Genomic DNA, 7,312 nt, shown 5'->3' with positions numbered 1-7,312 from the left:
TAACAGTAAGCAGAACCTGCTGAAAATCCACCCTCTGGGAAGACTATCCACAGGGAGGTGCTGTGCCTTCAAACTCATCACAAAGCTTCCAAAGAGAGCGCCAGGAGAAGCCATTCAATGGGAGAGGTGTCTTGCTGGTGGCATTACACTGAGAAGACACCCAAAGAGTACTCAGGGGAAGTTGCTGGCCACTGGGTGCTGCTGATCAACAGGTATTACAAAAGCCAAGTGCCAAAGAAGTGGTGCACGGTCAGCGCCAGACACCAGAGAAGCCACATACTACAGGAGCCTGGCAACGGGTACTGCAGGAGCCACTGGTGCTGTGGGATTGTCTGGAGAAGCTGCATGCTGCAGACGCCGTCCATACTTTCAGAACCAGGCCGGGAGAACCACCCACACTGCAGAAACAAGGTGCTGGAGAAGCCTTTTGCCCCACAGAAGCCCGGCAGGAGGGGCACACTTTCTCCTCCTGCGCCCCTCCTGCACCCCCTACAGACAAAGCTCACCATTAAACCATCTGACAAAAGAGAAATATTCACAGTTCTCCTACTCCCCAGCCCGGGGCCTAAGGGTCTAGCCACATGCCAATGGGGCCTTGTAGGTACATTAGGATGGGCAGTGTTGTTTTCATGTCCAATTTTTCTTTTCCATATTTGGAATGAGATTATCAATATAAAAAATTATTTCCTCATATATTCTGTGGTGTTCCCTTTCTTCAGAGGTAGTGGGAAATGAAGAATGTGTAAGAGAATAGAATAGAAAAGGATGACTTTGTTTAAGCTGATAATAAAGTTTCCTTCCTAACTGTGAAGTTATCTTCTGAATAGCTAGCTGAGAAAGGAAAATAATGCTTCCATCGCTGAGTTTCTCTGTTTACTGGACTACAAGTGATTTCTGTGTGAAATCCCCTTTCATGTAACTAGTCTGTCCCTAAGGGCACTCAGGAGAGTTGACTCACACTGAGGAACTCATAACCCAGGGAGAAAGCTCCTGTTGGCTCCTGCATGGGGCTGGGGGCAGACCCACACCGCCCGCTGCCCTGTTTGCAGCGCACATTCACTGCTCTCCTTCTGTTTTCTTCTTAAGGAGTGTTGGCATGTGGAATATCCAGAGCCGAATATCCAGACACAAAAACACACTAAATTTAAGACAAAAAAAAAAAAATCTTGCTAGAAGCAATGATTTTATAAATTCTTAACCAAGGGATTGAGAAGCCAGCAGAGTCTGACAATGCTTCTTTCAAATAAAAAGATTTTTATACATATATGTTTAAAAGCTACAGCTGGGATACCAACACAAGGTTGAACACTGTTTTACATAAATTAATGAGTAGAGCTTAAATATTGATAAAAAGCCCTACCCAGATGATAGTGTTATATTTTGGGAGTCTGAGAGTTACAAGAGGTTTTGGGGAATAATATATAGAAAGGCATTTTTTATGGTTACAGGAAAAACAACAGGAGAGTCACAAGATACGGCACAGATTTAAATCTGACGACCAGTTTCCTTTCCTAAAACTGGATCTGGATTTATTTTCAATCGTTTTAAAGAATATGCTCAGACTTCAGTTTTATCACAGGAGATTCTAATTGCTGTACTGCTTAAAAATGAAGCATTTGAGGGTTTCCCTGGTGGAGCAGTGGTTAAGAATCCGCCTGCCAATGCATGGGACACGGGTTCAAGCCCTGGTCCAGGAAGATCCCACATGCCAAGGAGCAAGTAAGCCTGTGCGCCACAACTACTGAGCCCACGTGCCACAACTACTGAAGCCCACGCGTCTAGAGCCTGTGCTCCGCAACAAGAGAAGACACCACAATGAGAAGCCCACACACCACAACGAAGAGTAGCCCCCACTCACCGCAACTAGAGAAAGCCCGTGCATAGCAACGAAGACACCACATAGCCAAAAATAAATATAAATAAAATAAATAAATTTATTTTTAAAAAATGAAGCCTTTGAGCAAATAAGCATTATACCAGAAAATGCTTTTTCACTAAGATTGCTAATTAGAGGCTTACAGTCCCTAGCTTTAGTCAGAACCTATTAGCCAGCATTTAAACAAAGATATATCTGTATGGCTAATGGCATCAAAGTGCAAATAAAGAACAGAACAGGGAATCCTGGTTTTTACGCTGAGACATTATGGGGCTTATATTGCTGTGCATCCACGTCTTTGATCTCCACATCAGCTAGGGACTGCCAGAGACCCCAAAGGGACTTTGGGCTAATTCTTCATTTCTATCATCTTGTTTAGCACTGCTTTTACTTCTAATAGCTATTTGAACCATTGAGACATTGATATAACACATGATTTAATTGATCTTTATAACACTCATTTGTATCTACCATTTGTCTTGTTGGTAGCTGTGATATTTAGTCTTAAAATCTTAAAGAACAAAGTGTCCCATTATGGACTGAATGTTTGTGTTCCCCCCCCTCCAGATTCATACCTTGAAATCTAATCCAAAATGTATTTGGAGGTGGGGCCTTTGGGACATAATTAGGTCATTAGGGTGGAGCCCTCATAAGTGGGATTATTGTCCTTAAAAGAAGAACCCAGAGAGTTAGCTCACGCCTCTTTCCTTGACGTGAGGATGCGACGAGAAGTCAGCAGTCTGCAAATCAGAAGAGAGTCCTCACCAGAACATGCTTTGGGACACCCAGCCTCCAGAATAGTGAGAAAGACATTTTTGTTTATAAACCACCCAGTCTATAGCAGCCCAAACAGACTAAGACATGTCGTATCAGGAAGTAATGCCAGCCTTCAAAAATGTGCGTGTGGGATTCTAAAAGCTAAAGCCAGTCAAAGTCCCAGATAACTGTGTCATTTCACCTCCTGAGCTTCATCTCCTTTTCCAAGCCCACAACTCCAACCAACTGAGCTTCTCACCACTTCTGAGTATACCTTAAGTATTCCCATAGCTGTATTTTTCTCCACAGAAATATCTGCTGCCCTTAGCTTTGTATGTCCAAATTTCACCATATCTACATAGTCCCTAGAAATGATACCTTTTCTAAAAAGCTTTCCCTGATTGTCCCAGCTCAAAGTGTACTCTCCACCGTCTGAACTATAGCATTGCTTCTGTACTTTTCACATGGTGTGTAAGACTTTGGGTCCTGTCTATAATACATATCTCTTCTGCTAGATTATAAGCAATTACAGGCAAGAATCATGACTTACAGATTTTTCTTAGCTCTTTACATAACGTAGCATCATGCTTTGCACATATTAGATGCTCAACTAGTATTTGTTGAATCAGAAATTAATCCCTAAAGATGGCAGAGTTAGAGAGACCCTGAGCTCACTTCTTCCCACAGACACGCCAAAATTACAACTACTTACAGGGCAACCATTTCTGCGAACAACTTGAAGACTAGAAGAAAAGATTTCTACAACTAAAGATATAAAGAAGAAGCCACAATGAGATGGGTAGGAGGGGCGGAGACAGGGTCTAGTCAGGACCCACACCCCTGGGTTGTTGACCCACAAGGGGGAGGGATATCACAACTGCAGAGGTCTTCCCTGGGGAGTGAGGGATCTGAGCCCCACGCTGGGCTTCCCAAGCCTGTACCAAGAATTCAAGCTCCAAAATACCTGACTTTGAAAACCAGCTGAGCTTACATTAGGGAGACCCAGAGAGCTGTAGGAAGCTGAGACTCTGCTCTTAAAGGGTGCACACAAAATCTCACACACTCTGAGTGCCAATGCAGAAGGAGCAGTTTGAAAGGCGCCAGGGTCAGCCCCACTTGCTAATCCTGGAGAGCCTCCTGGAGAGGCAGGAGGCAGCTGGGACTCCCCCTGGGGACTGAGAAGCTGGTGGCAGCTGGTCTTGTGATCTTGTTCTACCATGCTGACACCAGCACTGGAAGGCACCATTTTGGATTCCTCCCTCTAGCCTATTAGTGCCAGGGACTTGCTCCACCGAACAGCACACCTGCATCAGTCACACACAACCAGGCCTCACACACAGCCGTGTGGGGAGCCTGCCTCACCCAGCAGAGCACCCGCAGCAGTGGCAAGCGGCCAGGTCTCGCAACCAGCTGTGCTGAGGGCCTGACCTGCCCACCAGCAGCCCCGCAGGAGTCACACACAGCTGGGCCTCACAGCCAGTGATGCCAGGGGTCCTCGCTCACCCACCACAATACCTGCAGCAACCACACGAGGCGGGGGCCTACAGTCAGGTGGGCCGGGGGCCAGTCCCACCTACCAGTGTGCTCTCAGTGCTTGGTCTAACCACAACAGAAGGGCACACACAGCCCATGTGGAGGACACCCCGGGAGCTTCCAGCTCTGATGGTCAGAGGGAAGCGTGCTGCTGGGCTGCACAGAACCTCTGCTACACAGGGCCACTTCTCCGAGATCAGGAGACATAAAGGACTTACCTAATACATGGAAATAAACACAGAGAATTAGGAAAAATGAGGAGACAGAGGAATATGCTTCAAATGTAGGGACAAGACAAAACCTTAGAAAAAGAGCCAAATAAAATGAAGATAAGAAAATCCTGATAAAGAGTTCAAGGTAATGATTATAAAGATGCTCACCAAAAAAAAAAAAGATGCTCACCGAACTCAGAAGAATGGATGAGCACAGTTAGAACTCCAAGAGTTAGAAAATATAAAGAAGAACCAGTCAGAGCTGAAGAATACAATAACTGAAATGACAAATATACTAGAGAGTATCAGCAGTGGATTCGATGATACAGAAGAATGGACCAACAATCCAGATGACAGAGTACCAAAAATCACCCAAGTCGAACAGAAGAAAGAATCTTTTTAAATGATGATAGTTTAGTGGGAGGGAGGGAAACGCAAGAGGGAAGAGATATGGGAACATATGTATATGTATAACTGATTCACTTTGTTATAAAGCAGAAACTAACACACCATTGTAAAGCAATTATACTCCAATAAAGATGTAAAAATAAATGATGATAGTTTAAGAAACCTGTAAGACAAAATCAAGCATACTAATATTTGATTGTAGGGGTACCAAAAGGAGAAGAGAGAGAGAAAAAGGCAGAGAACTTAAGTGAAGAAATAATAGCTGAAAACTTCCCTAACCTGGGGAAAGAAACAGACATCTGTGTCCAGGAAGCACAGTGAGTATCAAACAAGATGAACTCAAAGAAATCCACAACAAAACACATTATAATTAAAATGTCAAAATTTAAACAGAGAGAATCTTAAACGCAGCAAGAGAAAAGCAACTAGTTATGTACAAGGGAACTCCCATAATACTATCAGTTGCCTTTTCAGCAGAAACTTAGCAGGCCGGTAGGAAGTGGCACTATATATTCCAAGTGCTGAAAGGAAAAAAGTTACAACAAAGAATACTCTATCTGGCAAGGTTACCATTCAGTACTGAAGGAGAGGTAAAGAGTTTGACAGAAAAGAAAGAGCTAAAAGAGTTCAGCACCCCTAAACCCTCAGGTACTGTTGGTGATACTGTAAACTGCAGCACCCACTATGAAAAACAGTATGGAGGGTTCTCAAAAAATTAAAATAGAATTACCATATAATCCAGCAATTCCACTTCTGGGTATTTAGCTGAAGAAAATAAAAACACTTATTTGAAAAGATATATGCATCCCTGTGTTCATTGCAGCATTATTTAAAATAGCCAAGATACGGGAGCAACCATCAATAGAAGAATGGATAAAGAAGATGCGGCATATATATACAATGGAATGTTATTCAGCCATAAAATAGAATGAAATCTTGCCGCTTGTGACAACATGGCAGGATCTAGAGGGTATTATGTCAAGTGAAGTAAGTCAGAGAAAGTATAGTATGATTTCATGTATATATGGAATCTAAAAAACAAAACAAACAAAACTAAATAAAACAGAAACAGACTCACAGATACAAAGAATAACTGATGGTTGCCAGAGGGGTGGGGGTTAGGTGAAATAGGTGAAAGGCATTAAGAGCTACAAACTTCCAATTAATACAATAAATAAATAAGTCACAGGGATATAATATACAGCATACGAAAAATGGTCAATAATATTGTAATAACCTTGCATGGGGACAGATTTACTAGACTTGTGATCATTTCACAATGTATTTAAATGTCAGATCAATATGTTATACACCTGAAATTAACATAATATTGTATGTCAACTCTACATTAATAAAATTAAGTAAACAAAAATAAAAGAAATTAATCCCCCAAAAGGGATATTTAGGACATTTCTTACCTCCAAGCAGGCAGAGTTCAGTCTGACAGATGGAACCTCACGGAAGGGAAATTCACACCATTGAACAGTACCCCATCAAGGTCAACTGGAGCCTAAGGCAAAAGATAAAAATCAGTAATAATGATCTGTCATTATTTAAAATTTTGTTCATTATGGATATTTAAAATTTTAATTTTGATCATTCCAATATTGCATTAAAATACTGTTTCTCTTGATATCTGAACTTTTTGATGCCTCTTTAGATTTGGCATGTGAAGCAAGTACCTCCCTCATTCACTCCAGTCCCCGCCCTCTAGTAGCTTCAGGGATCCAGGCAATGTGTCCACTCTCAGCATGATGCTGGCCATTGTGTATACTGGGAAAGAACCAGACAGACTACCAGATTCTCAGGCGAAGCTGCTACTGTAATGTTGAACTAGACTGTTACCTAGCCCCACAAACACTATGCCAAGAGGGAAGAAAGACACAGATGGCTGGGAACGTTGGACTCAAAATCTACAGAGGTAACCATGATCATCGCTGGGGCAGTGAAAACGTTTTCATCAGAACACAAGACTCTCCTTCCAGGTCCAAGCAGATGGTAAACTGGAACTGTGGCTACACATCTTGCCTTGGAAAGGAATGTTTCAAGAACTCAGGCAGACCTGAATCAATTCATGGCATCAACCAGTAAACAGAGCAACGGATACCTGTAGGAGACATGATTGACAAAGATGGGCATATCCTTTCTAGGGTTTGGGGTTTTTTCTGGGAGGTATCTCCAGAGAAGTTGACTTTAGTGCTTTACATCTTTACATGTGTGAGGGATATTCAAGTCCTTTGCAACTTCCCAATCCACAATTACAGTTATAGCTTATAATATCCCCCACAAAATGCAATGTAGTAAAATTGAAGTGCTTAAGTGATCCCTTCAGGTCTTTAATGATTTTATGACCAATAGTAAAGAGACATCCAAAGTTATTTTAATTCCAAACTATCATTGTCTTAGGCCTCCTGATGTCTATCACCAGACCTAGCAGATGGATTTTTTAAAATTATTTTTCAAAATGAATTCATTTTTATCCAGTCATGGGGAAAATTGAGTCCCAAATGACAAGAGAACAACAGAG

The 7,312-nt window shown here is 42.2% G+C and overlaps 1 long non-coding RNA gene across 1 annotated transcript in view; it reads right to left on the bottom strand.

Annotated features, from left to right (window-relative positions):
• Window positions 1–648: 648 nt before the first annotated feature.
• Window positions 649–7,312, bottom strand: part of LOC116763463 — a 72,910-nt gene continuing 66,246 nt past the window's right edge. Inside the window, exon 3 of the long non-coding RNA XR_004352531.1 lies at window positions 649–6,295. This is a non-coding gene — a long non-coding RNA (uncharacterized LOC116763463). The remainder of the gene's footprint in view (window positions 6,296–7,312) is intronic.

The sequence above is a fragment of the Phocoena sinus genome, chromosome 12, assembly GCF_008692025.1.
Source record: "Phocoena sinus isolate mPhoSin1 chromosome 12, mPhoSin1.pri, whole genome shotgun sequence".
NCBI lineage: Eukaryota > Metazoa > Chordata > Mammalia > Artiodactyla > Phocoenidae > Phocoena > Phocoena sinus.
The sequence above is the reverse complement of the archived record's forward strand: the minus strand, read 5'-3'. Positions and strand labels throughout refer to the sequence as shown.